Here is a 22,215-nt window from a genome sequence, read left to right on the forward strand (position 1 = left end):
CTGGTCAGCATAAAGCACAATAGCATTTAACATATAACATACACCTGGTGAGTATAAGGCACAATAGCGATAACATCTTCAATGCACATTGTCTAATAAGGCACACTGGTAATCACAGTTACTACTTTCCAGTTAACAATATCTGACTGGTGATGATGCAAGAACCATCAATAATAACCCATCAAGACTCTTACGGTCACTACCACGCCCACTAGAGGGCTACTTCCAATTCAAGCGTTTGGGGTACCATGCTATTCCCTATGGGTCAGGCACCCCGCTCTTAGCATCTACTACAGGGTTAACTTGAATCGCAGCGGTACCGCTAACGCTCAATGTCACACCTTCAATATCAATAGATCAACTTTTAGGTAAATCACATAACATTAACATCCATCTAAAACTTTTGGTGCACCAATATTATCCCCGGTAAAGTTACCATATTTTACACTCAGTCCTAGGCTGACCTGTGCAAAGGAATTTGGTAGTGTTCCAATGTCCTGCAGAGGTTTCCATCAAGGGTTAAGTATTATAGTAGAAAGCAGGGCTGTTGCTCAGTTCAGCCACAAGATGGCGCTGTTCTCGCAACAGTCAATGAATCTCTATTAGCACATGTGCTCTGCAACAGGGGATAGTGTCCAGATATCAGCACACACAGGATATAGCTGAAACGACAGTCTTAATTGTTCCCTGCAGCCCGTGTAAAGGTATGCTCTGGGGGAAAAGCTCTTACAAAGGGAATAGTATCCTTCCTTGTACAAGAATGCAATGGCAGTTTTGGGTAGATTCTCTCAACACTCTTCCCTCTGACACTGGGGTGTGTGCAGTACACTGCAGGCTAGGGTTTTACCTTGAGAGGGTTCTGCAGTTAGTGGAGACTGTCTTTGGCGCCCCGCTGCGTGTCCCCAGCTGTTCTCCGTCCGCTTTGCTGGTAATGTCACCAGTTCTGGCAGCAGCTCAGTCTTCTCTCTGCTCGTCTGCACATCCTCCCCCTTGTTCCTTCTACCATGCTGCTCTCTTTTTTTTCTCTTTCCTGCACATCCTCTTCCTGTTACTCCCCCATCCAACCAGGGCCTTTATCCTCCTCCTGTCAATCACTCCTGGGCACAAGTCTCCAGGAGCACAATTAACCCCTTGTAGCCCTGCATTTTAAAAGCGCTTATGCACTCCTCTGTGCGGTGCAACGGGGTTTCGGGGCACCACACATGTACCAGATGACATAGGATCAGTGGTATCCTAAGTGTGGGGCAGAAAACGATATAGATTTTATGAAAAAAAGACATTCAGCGCTAAATGGTACTCAAAGATCAGGAGAACATAAAGCAATAAAACAAACTGCCAAAACACATGATGTAATAAACACATGAAAAGGAAGAATAAAAGTCCACATGTCACAGTTCTTTATGTGAAATGATTATGCCAAGATCCCATAGATGGTAATCAGGGTAACACTTAATCTGAATGGATCTCTGAATCAGAGTGATGAACACCTCACCATCACCTCCGTGTTATAATAAAGGTTTGGTTCCTACCAGATAGCGTAAATTTGTAGGCATTCAGAGATAACTTTAAATCCTTCCTCCCCCATCCAGCGGAGATATTCAGATGGTCGTAAAGGCAAAAAAAATAAATAGACAAATCTAGCGTGATATTGTCTTAACTCCACAAATTTAATTAAAAAAATCACAAAAGAATACACCAAACATGGATAAACATGATATGCAGCAAACAAGGGTATGTATAGATGATTCTACCAGAAAACAGAATCAACAGCACGTGTAACCAGTATGATGGAAAATACTCCCGGGATGTCAAATCACTTCACAGCCATCGATAAAGATTCAAAGATGTCACAAAAATAGAGTCGCACTCCACACCCTTTGCTGGTCAGTCTAAAACTCCAAAGCGATTCAACCGTAAATCGGTCTTTATCACGGAGATGAAACTGATAATTGCACAAGACTATTTAAACCGGATGTCTCCAATCAGGGACTCGGTTTCAAAACTAACCAGCAAATCACAATAAACATAAAAAATATATGTATGAAGATATGTATAAAATCACATGCTTGTAACGATATTTACCACAATAAGAAAATCCCAAAATAGATAAATCCATCGTGTCCGGAAAGTACAACAGGTGTTCCATATACAAATGTGAAACCGTTTGTGACGTATCGAGAAGATACGCTGTCATCAAGTCGCGGCCAATAAAATCTATTGCGTTCCAAACCTCAATTCCAGCATATAGATTTTATGGTGGTGGCAGTAAAAGGTTTCAAACAACAAGTAAGGATAGGTGTAGTTTATTCCTGACAGAGTGAATTTTGCAGTTACCCTTTGACTCTTTTTTAATTGCACTTGTCACCAGAGGACTAGCAAGATTACATGGTGTCCTCAAGACGAGTCACGTGACTGTGAGTGGAGGACAGAGAGCATTATGGGACCCTCAGAGAGCAGGGGTTCTAGGGCAGTGTCCCCTGGCTCACCACTTAATTTGGTTCTACCAACATGTGGGTGGCTACAGCACCTGCGGCATTTGGATGGTGCCCACTATAGACTGGCACTTGGGGCAAATGTTCCCCCCTTACCTCCCATGGCTATGCCGCTGCCTGTCACCTACACATAGTGGTTACAACTATTTTACTGGCTGAACCAATGTTCATGAGAATATAACTTATCAATTTGGTAGGAATCAATAAATAAGGGGTATATTTACTAAACTGCGGGTTTGAAAAAGTGGAGATGTTGCTTATAGCAACCAATCAGATTCTAGCTGTCATTTATTTACTACAATCTACAAAATGATAGCTAGAATCTGATTGGTTGCTATAGGCAACATCTCCACTTTTTCAAACCCGCAGTTTAGTAAATATGCCCCCAAGGCACAAAGTACAAGCAGCCCCTTCGTGAACTAAGACCGCAGCCTTTCAGTTCACTCGGAACCAGTGACCTATCTGAGACGGTACATAATGTATAGAACTGCAAGTAACCAGAGACTCTTCTCCTATAGTTGTTTTTGGCATTCTCCACAGTCAGAAAATGCTAATTCAGTTTTATCGATCATAATTAGAATGAACTTCAAACAGTAAAAAAATTCTTAATTCTTTCTAAGTACCAGAATTGCATTCCCTGCAGAAGGGGCTCTTTCGGCATTTTTTCACAACCCTTTCTGCTCCCTTTGACTCTCTCCATTACATCATACTTGCTAACTTTGGCAGCAGGCTTTCCGGGAGGGGGCTGTCCTGGGGGCATGGCTACTCGAATTTAGGCCCCTCTGCTAAATGTTACCAATTTTGGTTTATCACTGCAGGGGACAGGAACAGGATGAAACTTTTGGCCCCGTCCCCAGCCACTTCAGCAACGAAGAGGGCGGGCTGCGGGAGGATGCCCTGCTCACTCCGGAGAACGCACAAAAACTTGTGAGTCACCCGGAAATTCCGGCAGAAGTTTGAAACTTCCAATCATTTGGGTATAGCTTGTATGTGGCATGTGATTGGACAAGATCCTTGAACAATCTAATAATCTTCAACATTCCAATAAGCTTCAACATTCCATACTCCACCCCGTCCTGATCACCTGATTAGTTAACAAGGTTTCAGTTTGTGAGAGAGCTCTACTATCGTCCTACATGGAGAACTTACAGCTATTTGCAAGTCTGCTGGCCATAGAAGACAAGACCACAACAAAGACTACATGCGAGTCTCCAGCTAAAACAGCAGAAATTGTCCAAACCCTGTTGAGAAAGTTTTATACAAAAACAAGAACACACCTGTCATTGCTGAGAGAGCTTCTGTAAAATACATGGACCACCTCTATCTATATTAAATTACAACATACAGCATTCATTGCTAGGCAACCATATATAAATGTCTATATTTCTGTTCTACAAATACTTTATCAAGTATTTCAGATCCATACAACTGTTTTCATTGCCCCAGGCATGTAGGACCTGCTATAGGGTAACCCATGATCTGGACTGAAACATAATTAAATTATAGTCAACTGAGACGTGTTAACCTGCAGTTGATCCTACATTAATTCCCCACCTGCTACTGTGGGTACAAGAATCACATTGATTGTTTTTTCTGTTCCAAATGAATTATGTGGTGTTCTGCTGGCATCAAGTGGTGATGCAATGAATAGTTCAAGAGGATGGAGGATGGAGTTAATTTTATTCCTAAAATAATTATATACTTTATAATTTATGTCTCTAGAAAAAAAATAATAATAATGGAAATCGCAAAACTCTTATCTGTGTTTTTACATGTATATTTTAATGATATATTTTACAAGTTTATGATTGCCCACAGTGGGGCTGATGGTGAATGCATATGCACCCAATTCCGCACCTCTAGCATATATCCAGGTTTATGTCAGGCGTACCTCGGTTACACTTACATCCAACCAGGTGATATGTACAAAAAACTTTTTTTAACATTTGTTTTGATAGCTAAAAACACATTATTAGGCTTGATTTAAATTAAGAAAACTCTATAATACAGCAGATATAAATCCTCCTTCTCATGTACAAATGAAAATATAAAAAAATTAATTCTAAAATATGCCAACAAAACAATAATATAGTCAAGATCAGCTTCGGCGGTTAATCCGCCAATCAGAAGCGGCTAGTAAGTGCCGGCGACGGTCCCCGTCATCAGAGGGTATATGCACCAGCAATCTGCACCCACCAGTCATACAGCTACTGATAGAGCTACCTGATACTCCACTAGGTTCTGCCTTACTCGTAAATACACAAAAACATCCTTACTGTACGCGGCCTATGTTAAACTGGCCCTACCCTCCTCTGCTTCGCCTCTCTAGTAAGGTGTCAAATGTGAACAAATCTGCATACCTATGTAAGCACGCAACAAATAGGCGTACACCCAACTCACTGTTGTCATGACTGTGCAGGGGCGCTAAACATTGCTCCTACACAACAGCACTGTACAGCAGCCGCGGCGCTGTCAAAGAAGCATCCGTGGCGGTGCTGTATTGTACAGCACTGCTGCGGACGCTTCTTTGACAGCGCTGCGGCTGCTGTACAATTCAGCATCGCCGAAATGGAGCTGCTGCGCATGCGCATTGGCCTCGTGTCAATCCAATAGTTACTGTTAACCACAGTACTGCTTTTAGTAGTGGAAATAGTCATTATCAGCTTCTTCTTGTAGCCTAACACTAACTCTCCTACCAATGTACATTTTATCCATGGTCTATATCTCCTGTTCGAGTCAAGGCTGTCAACATTCACCCAAAGCTAAGTGATGCTGATTGCAAGATATGTCCATTAGAACCATAGGGTATTCTTGGTTTAAAATCCTTTAGTGCTACCAGTGCTACACAGTTGTGTACATAGCTAAAGTAAACTATAACACAACTTTCTGTACAAAGCCACAGGCTCAAAGAATGCTATGCCTTACAACAGAACATCATCATCATTTATTTATATAGCGCCACTGATTCCGCAGCGCTGTACAGAGAACTCACTCACATCAGTCCCTGCCCCATTGGGGCTTACAGTCTAAATTCCCTAACATACATACACAAACACAGACTAGGGTCAATTTGCTAGCAGCCAATTAACCTACCAGTATGTTTTTGGAGTGTAGGAGGAAACCGGAGCACTCTGAGGAAACCCACGCAAACACGAATATAGAAACTCCACACAGATAAGGCTAATCATAGGTGCTAACCACTTAGCCACCATGTTGCTCCCATATAAGGAATATTTATTGGATATAGGATCCAGAAAAATATCATAGCTTCTTCTGAATTGGAAACACTAACGGAAATCTGTTTCGACCAACTACCAACACATAGCAATGAACATTATGTCAGATCTTCCAGCTCACATTCTGTTGCAACCATTCTCGTTGGTACATTTTATAACAAGTAAGATCATGCAAAATCAAAATGACTGACTACAATACAAGGAGACAATAAACGGAAAGGGGTTGGTTAAAAGGGGAAAGTAATGGGGTGCCCGTGAGATAGGGTTTAAGCCCAGTTAATTATCTAAATATTTTTATGAGATAAAGTTAGGCATATTAAGGGGGAGATTCAATTGTTGGCGATGTGGCGCGATGTCCGGCCTTCCCGGTAGGAATGCCCGCTCGTGTTTTCTGTGTGCCTCTACGGGGTGTGAGAAAAAATGAGCGGAGATTCCTCCCGTAACATTGGCGTATGGACGTTACGGAGACACCTCGCGCCGAATTAAATCTCCACCTTAGAGGTAAAAAATTTAAGATACTGGATCCTATGAGGTCCCGTTAAACGTTTTAACTCTCCTTCCAGATGAACGTTACGTTTGCTGGCAGGTGAGTAAGCTGGGGATTTATACATGACCTATATTTCAATATTTCTTTGAATATCAATCAATAGAACCAGGTAGATATAAACTTTGCTTTACAATCCAGTGCAGCAAGTGTGATGTGTTGCAATATAAGAATCAATTGTATGAAACCATTCTTGGATAGATGGTGGGACGGATGACAGCATCAAATCCTTCATTTTTAACCAATTGATGCCAGGTTGTGGTCAATCAGAAAACAGTGAGATACAAATTCTTGAAGTACTATTTAAAATAACCCTTTATGTCCTATACATACATTGCTGTACTCCTCTATATAGGACAATATTGCAATGTCTGGCTAAGGTAATATTGTCCCCATTACTTGTAATCTGAGCTGTCACAGACATAATTGATTTCTATTTTCTGCACTTTGCACGGGCGATACTTTCATTACGCTTAGAACATCATGAAGCTTGAAAGTATTGAAATTGACAGATGAAATGGTATTTTAATGTTGTTTTTATCATAATACAATATAAAAACAGGTTGAAAGCTGAGAATCAGAAATAATCACATCTCTCTAGCTTATACACCTGGATAGTTCATGAATAATGGATTAGAATTGTCTTCATTTTATTTACTGTCTCTATAAAATAATGTTGGATTGACCTCTCAGTTGGAAATTATATTATGCTGTCACATAGCAATAAACAAGGGAATGTAAATGACAACATATTTTATTGAGCTATTATAGAGAAAACAGAACTCTGGAAAAGAGAGAGGAACAAAATCGCCCTAAAAATATTAAATTATAATAAAATATAAATGTTACACCTGATGTAAACCAAGATAAAAGGTAAATACATAATATTTTAAAAAATAGAGTTTTTCCTAACTTTTGTCCATTTGTATATATATAATATATATCATCATCATCAACATTTATTTATATAGCGCCACTGATAGATAGATATATTATATATATATATATATATATATATATATGTATATTGTGGCAAGAACACACTTCTGGTGAATCAGACGCAAACAACTTCATGCCTTTTACTTTGTTTTAATGTCAGGATGGTAAAAGTACTTGACAATCTAAATGTTCCGCACAGTTTCTTGTGACCCTAAACACTAGCTTGGTAAGCTTAAAGATAAATAAATTATTCCCAAAGAAACCAATGCATAAAAAAAAAAACCTGAAAATTGACAAATACATTAAATAAGGAGAGGTAAATCATGACAATCTGGTTATGACTGAATGGCAACAAGTGGAACTATAAGTACAAGCAGTCACTGCCAGGGAGGAGAAGATGAGAAGATGGGAGAAGTCAAATTAATGTATTTATTTGTTTGCATCTGTGTATTATATCAGCAGAACAATATTTCATATATAGATGTCCATAGTTGCCTACTCTCCAGGAATGTCCGGGAGATTCCCGAATTTCTGGGAGTCCTTCCAGACTCCCGGGAGAGCAAGGCAACCTCCCGGTTCCTAACCACCTCAATAGTAAAGTGGTGGGGTTTGGGGCTTAAGACGTGAATCGCGCAATCATCGTGGCCCCGCCCCCTGCTGTAATAGGTCAGAAAAGGTGGTGGATGTTTAGGGGCAGGACCAAATGACGTGATCCGCCAGGCGCCGCACCCACACGCCCACCTGCTCCTGATCTCCCGAATCAATCCAAGTATGGAATTCTCCCACATACATATAGTAGTGGAGTCAGATTTCTAGAGAGACAAACTTGCTGCAATACACCGGCAACAGACCCTTTTTGTAGTGAAATTGTTTGCTGAAAATATGAAGTTTGGTTGAGGTACAGAGTGTAAGTGTTACAAATCTGGTTTGATACAGGCCTGATTAGTCAGAGCAGGCCTGTACACGACCTGGTGCTGAATCTTATCTAGGGCTTCCAGAATAAGGAGACAAGACACGGATGTTGCTTCTTCAATACTTCAATGCGTAGATAATACACATATATATATATATATAAATATGCACATATGACGGGAATGAAGTATAGTCTGCGGATGTATAATACAGATATCAAATATAATGGAGAAGCATAAATACATGACCCCGATAAGGAAATTTCCGTGAAACCCCGGTAATTCTAAGTTATCCTAATATTTTAAGTTTAACTTTATTTTTCTTAAAAAAAATATGGCCACCGCCGGGCTTTCAAGACTTTTGGCGCTGTATGGGTGTCACGAACACCCAGCCTGTCTCAGATACAGCAATCTGAACAGCTGGCCATGACTGGCGTCACCTTAGTCACTTAGCAATGAATACACCTCTTCTACCACCACAAAGGATTTATTATGCCTGTCAGAATCACTAGGTGGAATTGATGATATCTGCTAGCAGTTGGCGCTACTGCTGAGGCGCAGAGTCTAACACGCCTCTGGTTTTTGCCAGGAACCCCCGCAAGGAGGTATGGACTTTGCTGCAAGGAACGTGCAGGTCGCGGCGCTCAGTATCAGTCAGCTGGCGAGGTAACAATTGAGGCAGCGGTGACAGCCCACCAGGATGCAGGATGGAAGAGTAGTCAACAAGCCGGGTCAAAACCAGGAACGGATATAGCCAAATCAGAAGCAGGAGAATGGTCAGGAAGCCGGGTCAATACCAAATATCACTCTAAACCAGAATCAGGAACCAAAGGAGAAGTCAGGAACAAGCCGGGGTCAGAATCCAAATAACAGCAACACAGGAACAAACGCTGGAGCAAGGCTGAGGACCAAATACTCTGGCAAGCAAATGGCCCAAGTGAGTTCCTTAAATAGAGGGGAGAGATCCCTGATAGGTGCCTGAAATCGGCGGGAAAACCGCAACCAATCGCTGACAAGTCGCAGGGCGACGGAGCGTGGAATCTTGCGCATGCGTACTGATGGCAAACATAACAGCGTCAAGTTGATAAGTAACAGTGGCCAAGCTCGGCGTATGCATGCGAATAGAACGGCAAGCATCTCTAGGCAGCGGGGCGCCGATTCAGCAAGGAGACAGGCGTCCATTTAGAAGCAGAAACAGGACGGCGCCTGCCAGTGCCCTTACATTCACTAAAACCACTTATTAATGTTTGACACTTAAATCACATACACATGTTACATTAGCCTCCCTAGGCTTCGTTAGTTCACAAAGAATCACGGAGAATACAAAATAAAAATGTTTCCAAGGCTTAATAACAAGACATACAATAAGTTGCACTAATAAGTTTCAGAAATAAACTAGGAAATAAAGCCAGAGTAACTACTTACTTGTTAAGACTTGGCGGGTGTGAGGGAACACAATTGAGAAACATAGGACATTTCAGTCTTGATAGACCCCCTCATAAAAATGCACTCTGTAATGTCTAAAGCAGAAGGTTTTAAACCCTTCTTACAGGCTCTTCACCCCCACCTTATGAATTACATTTTCAATTAAGTCAGATTGATTCCCAAAATGACACCGAGCTTTCAAAGTAAATTATCTTTCACTAAGATATATGTTGGCACCTTAGAGAATATCTTACATCTGCTCTGCTTGAGTGGCTAAATGGTTTGCAACTTTGGGGCTTCAAACTCCTCTGAGATGTTTATATATCCCAGGCCTGGCTAGTTTCAAAAGACTCTTGGTCAATTGCACAAGTCACTTAGGCCAGTCAGCAAAGCATACTTTGAAAGGTTACATAAAATATTCATATTGTCATACATGACTTCAACAGATAATAACAATCAGTTATTAGATATAAAACAATATTGTCACAATGGGCAGGGGAGATTTTCCCAAATGTACAGCATGAGAATGACATAAATAGAAGTGGTACTGTGCAGTATATATATTTATAACATGGAAATTACATAAACAGAAATGATACTGTGCAGTGTCCAAACATTCAGCATAGGAAAACGATTCAGAATTGCATACAAAACAGAAATTAGGCAGTAGTGCTGTATTCAAATATGAAAACTAGAATTAGTACAGTAAAATGTACATAAATGTAATAAAATGTTACATAAAAAAGAACAAGGCATTAAATAAACTGTACATTATTGTGAACACTGCTTTAAATAAATCTGGCCATCTAACCAAATTAATATTACTTTACAAAACTAATATTAATTTCCACTCACACCCAATGAAATTAAAACATAGTGTTATAGTTACTTACCCAGTGTTGCACATCAGACTGCAGATAATAACAGGTAATTTACTTTCTGCATTTTCTATGTCAGGCAAACACTAGAGCAATAGATAGAAAACTGTAAAAATAATACACTAGAGACAAAAGTGACTGCAGACATTTTATTGAGGCCAATGTTCATGGAAACATATGCAGATGCTCATGGAAATGTGTTCGAGGCTGCAGACAATGTGTTAGCTAATTTACTATACCTATTAACTGGGAGGTTCCATGATTAGAGAAAGGGGGGGGGTTCTGGATAACTGGAAAACCCCCTAAGTGCACCCCTGGATCCCAGCATCTGATAGCCATGGCTCGATCTCCAGAGCAAATTATATAAACAAACAAGAAAGCACCAGGATTAAAATGTGGGACGAAAATTTACTTAGCAGTGATTTTTTGGGGATGATTTTGAAACTGCCACAGAACATTTTTGGTGCTTTTCATACCCAAACTGTAAGATTTACTAGCCAGCAGTTAGATGGTTGCAAACTCAAAACCCCAAAACTACCAGCGGTTTCGTGCAAAAGTGCATTTTTTTTTATTTGTAAAAAATGCCTTTTTTTCATTGGCCCTGAAAACTTGAGGAGTTTGACATACACAAAAGAAACCCTACAAAAGCCTGACTGCATTCTCATTAGCGTTGTTAGGGGTCTGAGGTGCTAGATTATGAAATTTGAGTTTTTTGAGAGATGTTTTGTTATATTTGGTAGTTTTGTTCCTTATTTTTCTGTTTGTTTTATAGTGTCCTGTATTTTTTTTTGTGTGTGACTGTGGTATGTCAGTGTTGTTTGTGACCGTTTGTGACCCTATTGTGACCAGTCTGGAGGCACTCCGTGGCTAATTGAATATGCCCCTATTTATTGGTCTAAAAAACAGATACAGGAAGCATAAAAAGTATTTTCTACAGGCTGGGATATCTATGACCCCCATGTGATGGTAAATGTTTACTAAGTACCCCCTAAAGTGTATTTGTTAATGTTAATTTTATAATATGTAAAAATATTTTATTCATAAGATCATTCATCACAATGTTATAGTAGATAATTTAGCCAATTACCTTAAAGTTCAATTTCCTACCACATGATTTTTCTACACACTACATAAAATATATAGAGAACCACTACAACTATAGTGCCAGAAAATGTTTTTTGCTTCTATTTGTCCTATAGCCAGATATTTTGGATAAGATCTTAGCCTCATTTGTGTCATCTAACAAGTCACATATAAAAGACATTTTAGAGTTCCTATTAAAATTGCACAAATTGTTACAACCTAAGAAATCTATTTTACTAGCTAAATGTGATGTAACTAGTATATAATTTATATACATTCACACAGGAACTTACACAATAAGGGACTGCTTCTAAAAATTCTTATATTGACTTTTTTTAAAAAACAGCATAAAGACATTTTTAACCCAAAATTATTTTATGTTAGAATACAATTGGGCACCGCTATGGGTAGTAAAGTCCCTGCCTTCATGTACAAACACTTTTATCTTAAAATCAAACTTCAGTATGTATATTTCAATGTGTCATTTGCCACACACTGTGTGTTATCTATGAACTGTCACGCTCACCACAAGACTGCCAAATTGTAAGCTGAACCTGCGGACTGAGGTGGATAAAAAGGACCTGACATAGCCCTGTTGGAAACAAGCCTTTAAAGGTGAATATAGTTGATGATTGTTGATTATTAAAGAAGAGAAGCATCACGTGTAACCAAGGTCTGGGGTCACATGCAAAAATCCATATAAGGATAGCAGGAAATCCTATATCTATATATATACAAGGTAGGGTAACAATCTTTCAGAATGTTTCAATTAAAGGAGACAAGACTGGACTTGAAAAGGATTCAGGACTAACTGAATTGAACAGGATCAGATTTGCATTGTACACAGTCATTAAATTAAGTGAACTTCATGACTGAACCTGAATCAGATGAGCGTCAAATAGTAAAGGGTGTGCTTAGAGCATGGAATGCATGAGAAGCTGCAGCATAGAGAACAGTCCATAAATGTAGAGGTCTTGTATTCAGAACCAGGGAGTTCTTTACATTACTAATGCTCAAAGGTGCAAATATGTGTTGATTATAACATCAAATTCACTTTTTTCAGTTTAGTGCAGTGTAGACATTTAGAATAATATTTATTTGATTGCTTAAGCTGGGTACACACTACAGAATTTTCCACCAACTTTTTATGCCGATCGATTTTACATCCGATCGATGGTCCGATCGCTCGGTCCATGGACTGCATACACACTAGCCTTGTTTTAGACGATAAAGGGAAGAGCGGCCGTCCCATTAGCGACTTTTTACAGCCATGTTGTCGTGAGTAATGATTGTAATTACATACACACTGAAGCAACATTTGCTTCAGCGTTTACAAAATATTTAAATATTAGTTAATAAAGGTTAATATGACTTTATAAGTTGAATAGTTAATAAAGGTAAACATTTATAAAGGGTAAATATGAATAGATTCCCAACATATATGCAAAGAGTAATAACAGACGTGCTTGACAAAAGTGTAATGGTCTGCAACCAGATAGGTGCAACACACATCTATACAAAACACAAGTCTGTGATGTGCGGAAACCGAACCACGTTGGACTGGTACAGGCATCACAAATTTACATACACACGCTCCCCAGGTCGAGGAAGTATCGGAGCATTGTCGGTCGGAAATGTATACACACTACACAACGAAAAGGAGATTGGAACGAAAATATTGACCGGTACGACCAATCAAATGAGGCAACAATCGTCCATTTGGGCAGACTTTCGACCATCGTGTCACTACACAAACTGACCCGACTTTCAAACGAGCGGTCGTATGTCGGCTGGTTGTTGGACAAAAACCGTGTACTGTGTACCCAGCTTAAGGCAGTGGCAGATCTGGAGTCATGTTGCCTGCAGCTGCACACTATGTGCAGGTCCGTGACGGTTGAGAGGCAGACAGAGAATACTACCCGGCTGCTCTGATTGTGTTTTAAACACAATCAGAGCAGCCAGGCAGCATACTCTGTCTGCTCGTCTCTGCTGACATGGATATGCACATTATGTGTGACAGAGGGCAGCTCATACTGATAGCTACTTTGTGGAATTCCCTCCCTCGCACAGTAAGACTTTCCTCTAGTCTTCAAACATTCAAGCGTTCACTGAAAACCCACCTCTTCAGACAAGGTTATGATAGTCCTCAACCATCATCTTAATTTCCCTAGATTACCCTATTGCCATCCTCTACACTGCTAACGCAAGACAACAACCTTCTGACCAACATTGCAACACACACAGCCCACTGAGTACTTTTACCTTTGCGTTCTAGGTGGTCCATTGTGCAATATGATGTAGCACATGCCCTTGTGTTTCTAACTCCCATTGTCCTATAGATTGTAAGCTTTCTAGCAGGGTTCTCTTACCTCTCTGTCTCTATGTATTACCCAGTATTGTCTTATTAATGTTTGTTCCCAATTGTAAAGCGCTACGGAATTTGCTGGCGCTATATAAATAAATGTTGATGATGATAGCAGTAAAAAAAAAAAAAGGGGGGGGGCAGGGACAAAATAGGCCCCTCCTCCTAAAATAAAATTTAGATCCATCTCTGTACTAAGGTTTACTGAAGATTTGCACTTTTATATTATAGAACCACACCTCACAACATTTTGAAAAGCAAAATCAGGACACAAATAAGCTCCTCCCATGATCAACCCAAATCACACCCAGTATCACCTGAATCATGCCCAGTTCCAACAAAACAAAACCCACATTATCGTGGGACATTGCCTCTTTCTGGGTCTGTGAATCAGGGCAGTCCATTTTCATTTCCCTCAGCATCAAGGAACATTTCCGGGAGGTCTCCATCCTGACAACTTTAGTGAAATCTACCCTTTGGGAGACCATATCAGACTGTGATTCAGCGGTACTTATGTTCCCAAGTCTAATAGCGCCTCTAGAGCACCAGGACAGTATGATCTCTTTTTACTGTACAAAGCTCACGTCTAGCACAGCATGTTTACAAGCTAATCTCTGGGCCTTCACTGTTTACCTACCTGATATAGTGATATTCCTGTATAGTCAGAACTCTTCAAAACAAAATGCCGGCTTAGAGATTCAGTATTGACATAACATGTTGTCTCTGAAACTGAGAGATACTCAGGTTTTCCTATCAATGGGAATGTGTTATGAACCCCACAATCAGCAACTGGTAACCCCTATACAGAACCTATGACGTGGGATGTTTTTCCCCAATTAGCAGTCGACTTTCCCAGAACCACACTGAGCATTGGTACTCGGATGCCCCCAGGACTTGATTCCAGTAGTGTGTAGTTGTGAGTGAGGTAGAGTCAGCGAAACTTCCAGCTACTGAGCAACACATGGATAAAACAGGACAGACAGGACACAAAAGAGAATAGTCAACTGGCAAGCTGGGTTAGAGGGCAGGAGAGCTACTATAGGTAAAAAAACAGACATAGAGCTCAAGGGCAGGCAGAAATCCAACAACAAGATCCAGTAAACATAGCCATGGTCAAACACACTGAATCTAGTAACAGAAAATAGACCAATCTACATAGGACAAAAATACCGGAAGTAGCCTACATGAACCTAACACAAGCAAAGCAAATATGCCAATGAGTGTATTTATGTAGGTCCCATCCAATCAGCTGCTGGGTAGAAATTATGTGAGCAGTAAATGTGGACTGATCAGCTGCTGGGTAGAATTCATGTGAGAAAAGCAGTTATTCAGATATTGTTGACTGAGCAGCTGCTTGGTAGTGAGCAATGATGAGTCTTGGAAGAGCTGATAAATCAGCTGCAATGTGGTCTCCTCATTATCAGTTCAGGAAGAAGGGTGAGTATGGTTGTTTAGCAAACTCCAACACAGAGAAACCCAACAACTTTGACATTCAGCAAAATCTAGAATGTATTCTGTAGACAACAGAACATCGAAAATATAACAGAATATATCTTAGTTTAAATAATTTAAATCTGGATAATGTTAGTTCAGTTAGTTTGTTCCTATGTTTCTGTGTTTAACTACATCCTTAGTTTAAATAGTTTTCTAGGATTACCAGGTGACGGGTAAAAACGTCTAGCAAACAATATCGCTGTCACAGTTACAAACAGAAGTACAGCTAGGAGTCACGAATATGGTGAAAACACTCTGTGTTTATTTGCAGACAAGTATAAATAACAGGTAGTCAGGAGTAGTGGTAATTACCAGGTGCAGGCTGATGCAGGAAATAATATTGTCACGGGCACTAGGAGTCTTTACCCAGGGATCACCAGATGGTAGGCTTACCAGAGCAATGTAGATGGTAATAGAGTACTCTGGCAGCTGGGTGATCACGGAACATGAAATGATGGCTGATGAGATGCTCAGGAAAGTCTATGACTAGCAACACTGGTAATAATGAGGTAATAATACACAAGGAACTGTATGGACAAGGACACGTGAAAGTAGTCAGTGGTCTGCGATAGCAAGTTGTACCACTGCTATAGTGAGGAGGAATGTCCAACAGAAACAAGGAGGTGATGAGAGTCAGCGGTCTGCGGGTAGCAAGTTGCACCGCTGTCAGAGTGAAGGAATGGAATCCAAGTGGAGGTATCCAGGTAGTCAGTGGTCTGCGGTAGCAAGTTGTACCACTGCTATGTGAGAGAATGATGGAACAGGTGATACCGGAAACAGGGATCAGTGGTCTGACATCAGCAAGTTGTACCACTGAATATATATGTGAGGAGGTGCACGGGGGAAGACTGCAACACAGGATATACACAGGCACTTTGTACACGATCCACAGTAATATGCACAAAATAGATATATATATATATAAATGACTGAGCAGGTCTGCAATCTAGAAAGTCTCTTGAAGTAGTCCAGCACAATGATAACACAGTCAATGATGGCAATAGACTCAGAGGATAGCAGACTCCAGAGAGAACCAAACACAGTCCAGCAAGATATGCAATACACAGCACAGTCAATGAGAAGTATGCATACCGTGGTTCAGCAGTAGCAGTCAGATGGGATGCAGCGGTACCTGAGCGGCTAGAGGCCGACTGGATAGAAAAGTCCCTGGACAGGTGAGGCAGAGGTCTAGCAGGTGCAGCGCACAGGTGAGTAGACCAGCAGGGACACGAATCCACAGGAGTCAGCAACACGTGGAACTGGACTCATAGGAGCCCCAGGAGAATAGCGATGATCCAGCAGAGGGTAGTAGATGAGATACAAATCCAATGCTGACAGGAGGGTAGAGACCAGTGGAACACGTGAAGGCGTGGAGAGTGGATCAGCAGGAGATGGACGATAGCGCTGACCACAGCAGCAGGGCTCAGCGGCACACGGAGGTAACCAGTAGCAACCACAGGAACCAACAGCGATGGGCAACAGGAGTGCAGCGCAGGGCAGGAGCTGTTGATCATGAAGTGTAGCAGATGGTCATGAAAGCGGCAGTCTCGAGGAAGCCACAGCAAAGATGAGATGAGACTGTAGTGCACGGAGGCAGCGGATAGTAATCAGCTGGCAGTCACGATGTTGAACCCAGGCGAGTTGCAAGCAGGAGGCTGTAGTGCACGGAGGCAGCGGATAGTAGCCAGCTGGCAGTCACGATGATGAACACAGGCGAGTTGCAAGCAGGAGACTGTAGTGCACAGAGGCAGCGGATAATAGTCAGCTGGCAGTCACGATGATGAACACAGGCGAGTTGCAAGCAGGAGACTGTAGTGCACAGAGGCAGCGGATAATAGTCAGCTGGCAGTCACGATGATGAACACAGGCGAGTTGCAAGCAGGAGACTGTAGTGCACAGAGGCAGCGGATAGGAATCAGCAAACAGACTTGATGAGAAGCAGGTGAGTGAAGTAAAAGCTGGAGTGCACGGAGGCAGCGGATAGCAATGAGCAAATAGTCACATTGATATACAATAACGTTGAAGTGGTTTAGAAGACTGTAGTGCACGGAGGCAGCGGATAGGAATCAGCAAACAGTCCAGATGATACAGTTGATGGTAGAAGTGGTTTAGAAGACTGTAGTGCACGGAGGCAGCGGATAGGAATCAGCAAACAGTCCTGATGATACAGTTGATGGTAGAAGTGGTTTAGAAGACTGTAGTGCACGGAGGCAGCGGATAGGAATCAGCAAACAGTCCTGATGATACAGTTGATGGTAGAAGTGGTATGGAAACCACAGGAATAGAAGTGGTTTGGAAACCACAGGAATCAGCAGCGCTGAATACACGAGGAATACAGGAACACCTTCAGAGACTCATGAGGAATGAGACTCCAAGATCAGGCAACGTGGTGTTGACCACAGGTGCTTAATATAGGGAGGTTGCCTGATCTGCCAATTGAGTTAAAGGGACATACACTGAAGTATAGGAAAGGGCTGCGCATGCGCAGACCCTCAGGATGGAGGACGGCCACGGTTCCTAAATGTCCGGGAAGAGGCACTCACGGTCCGGTGAGTGACAAATATAAATGTCCAGAAACAAGCAGGTACACAGCTAATGCAGGGAAGCAGGGGTATGAACAGATTCCAGGCAGCATGAACCAGAGGAGCAAGGCAGGAGGAAGAATCCACAGGTAACACAGGATATGACATCAGAATAGGACAACAATAACCAGCCATGTGTGCTGGGAGTGACAGGGTATATAAAGGGAAATCCACACCCAGGTGCATGGGATAATTGGAACATGAAGGTTAACCCCTAATGCACACAATAAGGCACAATAGCAGCACCTCTGGTGAATGGAGGTACTGCCAAAACAAATACAATGATAAAGACAAAAAGGCAGGAGCTGCCATGCAAAGCAGCATGTAATGCATAAGCTGTAGGCAGATCGTGACAATTGCCTTATATTCCCCTGTGAGGAAAGCAGTTATTCACCCCCTTTTTGCACCAGTGCTCATTGTGTGGCTCTCCTGCCACACAATGGTGCTGGCACCCTCTGTTCAATTACAGGACGCAGTGCCCAGCGATGTATTCTTCTCCTCTCTTTCGCTGCCCCCATTCTGCTTATTAACAACAGGCGTGGAGTATTGACAGATTTTATTTGCAACTCAAGATCAGGTGACAGATTACATCACAGGGTGGTTATTTCAAATGAAGGTCAGGTATTCTTGCTGCTAGAGTTCCTGTGTCCCTCCTGCTGTTTCATACACACTTCTGTCACCTTTTGGTTAATGACTTTGGCTTGATTCAGATTCTTTTTGACTGATTCCGATTCTACTCCATGATTCTCAGCTCAACTTTCTGATGTCTGATTCCAGATTGTTTGATTACTGTCTCGCTTTTCGATTTGGCACCATACCTCTCATCCTCACCAGTCCACCTCCAACTTGTCTCACCAGGGGTCAGATTGGAGGGCTGCGACCTGTGGCCTGTTACTTGTGGGGTTCACTGGTGAACACCAGGGGGTTCGTTAGACTCCATGGCTCCTTTCTGCCAACACAAACTTGGTAGGCGAAGGGAATCCATTATTATCAAGTCCAGCCATGACAGTATACTCTGGCCATGGATTCCGCAGGAGATCTGCTGCAGCACCTGGTGGGCTGTGATGAGAAAAGGTGTACCAGAATCAATTGATTCAATACCTCCAGTGCCTTACCCACCTCCTAGACAAACTTTAGCATACTCTAGGTTGACAGACTCCATCCACATAGTCGCCAGTAGATCGCAACCTGCAGTGGCATCTACACCTCCTTAGCTTCGTATTCCTAATTCTTGATGGGGATCCCAGTGCTTGTAGGGGCTATTTAGAACAATGCTCCATCTATTTTTAGCTTCTGCCTGGGAACTTTCATTCAGAAAATGCAAAAGTAGCATTTGTCATTTCTAGAGATGCTCGGGCTCGGTTTTCTGAAAACTAAGGCCATCCGAACTTAGCTGATCCAAGTACACTTTCGCGCACCCTCGGAACTGAAAACGGGGCAAAACATCATTGTCGCGTTGTTGCATCTCGTGAGTTTTGGATTCTAAAAGTACCACCCTCCACGGAGATCCTGCGCCATTTCACAGAGAAACACAGAAGGGGTAACAGACTTGTTGGCAGTCTTCAGTGTAGTTGGGCAGCGTCATAGCTTAACAGAAAGAGGCGTGGCGGCAGTGTTCTTCAAAGGCTCCAGTGACATTCTACAGAGTTATAGCTCACACAGAAATAGGAGAAGTGGCAGTTTTCATATCTGAAAGACAAATTATAGGGCTGACAGTGCTCTTCAAAGGGTCCAGTGACATTCTACAGAGATATAGCTCACACAGAAATAGGAGAAGTGGCAGTGTTTAGTGCTGAAACAGAAATTCAAATAATAGGGCTGGCAGTGTTATTAAAAGTCTCCAGTCACATTCTACAGTGCCATAGCTCACCCAGAAATAGGAGAGGTGGCATTTATTGTTCAGTGCTGAAACAGAAATTCAAATAATATGTCTGGCAGTGTTTTTAAAAGTCCACCGTGACATTTTATTGTGCTATAGCTCACTCAGAAATAGGGGAGGTGGCAGTGTTTAGTGCTGAAGCAGAAATTCAAATAATAGGGATAGCAGTGTTTCTAAAAAGTCTCCAGTCACATATTACTGTGCCATAGCTCACCCAAAAACAGAAGAGATGGCAGGGTTCAGTGCTGAAACATAAATTGTAATAATAGGACTGTAAGTGTTCTTAAAAGTCTCCAGTGACATTCTACTGTGCCATAGCTCATTCAGAAACAGGAGGGGTGGCAGTGTCCTCGTCACTCTTCAGTCACATTGTTCTTGTTACTCTCCAGTCTCAGCCATAATGATACTAATCCCTCTACGTCATGTGCTAAACCCTATGTTCAAGTGCATAGTGGCTTTAAGTCAGGGAAACAAAAATGTAAAAAAAAAAGCTTGTACCTTTTTAAAGAAAAAAACATCTCTCTAATAAAGGTGAAAGTTTACTGTAGAAAAACATAAAATTGCCAACATGCCATTCTACCCAAAATATTAACAAGCATTCCCGCATCAGCTAGCTCTCTTCTCTCAGCTAGATCCCAGCACCTGCAGTTCACACTGTCATCATCCGCACCCTCATCAGTTTGTACATCATCCTCAAACAATACTAATTCATCCCCGCTAGAATCCACCATCACAGAAGTCTGTGTACTTTGATGTAATTGCCGGTAATGGCCTTCCTCCTGGAATTTATAGTTAATTTTATGACAGAGCTGTCACAATTTTTGGGCTATTCTTTTAGACCAGACCAAATTGTTATGCTGACTCATCTGCATCACCACTGGGTGTTTTGGGAAAGCTAAGTTGCCAGAGAAACCGAAGTAGACGTTGTTGTGTCATGTACCACTTGAGTTGTCAGATTGCTGACCAGCAGCTCATTGCATCTCTTGAGATTTGGGTCAGTTGGAAAGAAAAAGAAGACATAGCTCTTAAACCTAGGATCAAGCACAGTTGCCAAAATGTAGTGAACCGATTTTAAGATGGTGATAAATCTTGGATCCTGGCGAAGCGAATAAAGTACTTGATCTACAAGTCCAACATAGATAGCGGAATTGTTTTGTTTCATTTCCTACTTCAATTTCTCTAGCTACTTTTCAAAAAGTCTAATTAGAGGAATCACTTGACTCAAGCTAACAGTGTCTGTACTCTCTTCACAGGTGACTACTTCGAGTGGTTTCAGCACCTTGCTCAACATGGAAAGTATTCTCCACTGCGCTGCACTAAAGTACATTCCCCCTCAAATTCTAGTTTTCTTGCAGCTGCTGCATTCTCCTACCTGCTGTTGCAGAATGCCGAAAATTACCTGAAATATTTCAGGACACAGATAGCATCTCCTGCATGTCACTGTCATTTTTAAAAAAAAATACCACCAAGTTGAATGTGTGAGCAAAACAGGGAATGTGATGGAATTCTCCCCGCTGTAATGCTCTAACAATATTGGTGGTGTTATTAGAAATCACATATCCTCAGGAGAGTCCAAGCAGGATAAACCATGTTGCAATGACATTCCTTAGTGTTTCAAACAGGTAGTCAACGGTTTGCCTCTTAGTGAAACAGATGATACACAGAGTAGCCTGTTGTTTGTTAGATGCTGCTGCTGTTCCTGCAGCTTGTAATAGAAAAATTATGGTACAAATATATGTTGGATAAAACAATATTGATGTGTATAAAATCTGTTGGTCAAATGATTTCTTTCTGTATTCTGTGAAATGGTTAAATTGTTTTTCTATGTTATACTCTACAATAGGGCATCTATTCATAGGATGTTAAAATGGTCAGCAGCTGTCATGCTATATAGAGAGAAGAGTGTAAGAGGTCACATATGCCCTTTGACCTGCTTAGGCATAGAAATCTGTGTACTATGAAGAGATTATATATAACTAACTTTGTCCTTTTGAGGTATATTCTTTAGTATGTGATGTGGTTAGTGACGTATGTAAGAGGGGTGGTGTTACTTCTATATAACTTGTGTCTTACATGGAGGATATTGTCGTGTTTCATGATGAATACAGACCATTGCATATGCAATTTGCAAGAATAAAGATAACTTTTGCTTTTTCAAATACTTATATTTTTTTTGACTCATTTATGCGTTAACATTTTGGAGGTGCCCACCGAAATATCTATAATTATCGATCAGCCAACACTTCTGGAAGAGGGGAGAGGAAAATATATACTCAATAGGTGGTCACAAAGGTAATACATTTTTATCTTATGATTGTATATTTCTGTCTCCCACTCTCTGGGTTTGCTGAAAAGGTATTTATAGTTATCTCTGTAAGTGTGAAATTGCA

This window comes from Mixophyes fleayi, chromosome 7, assembly GCF_038048845.1.
Source record: "Mixophyes fleayi isolate aMixFle1 chromosome 7, aMixFle1.hap1, whole genome shotgun sequence".
NCBI classification, from domain to species: domain Eukaryota; kingdom Metazoa; phylum Chordata; class Amphibia; order Anura; family Limnodynastidae; genus Mixophyes; species Mixophyes fleayi.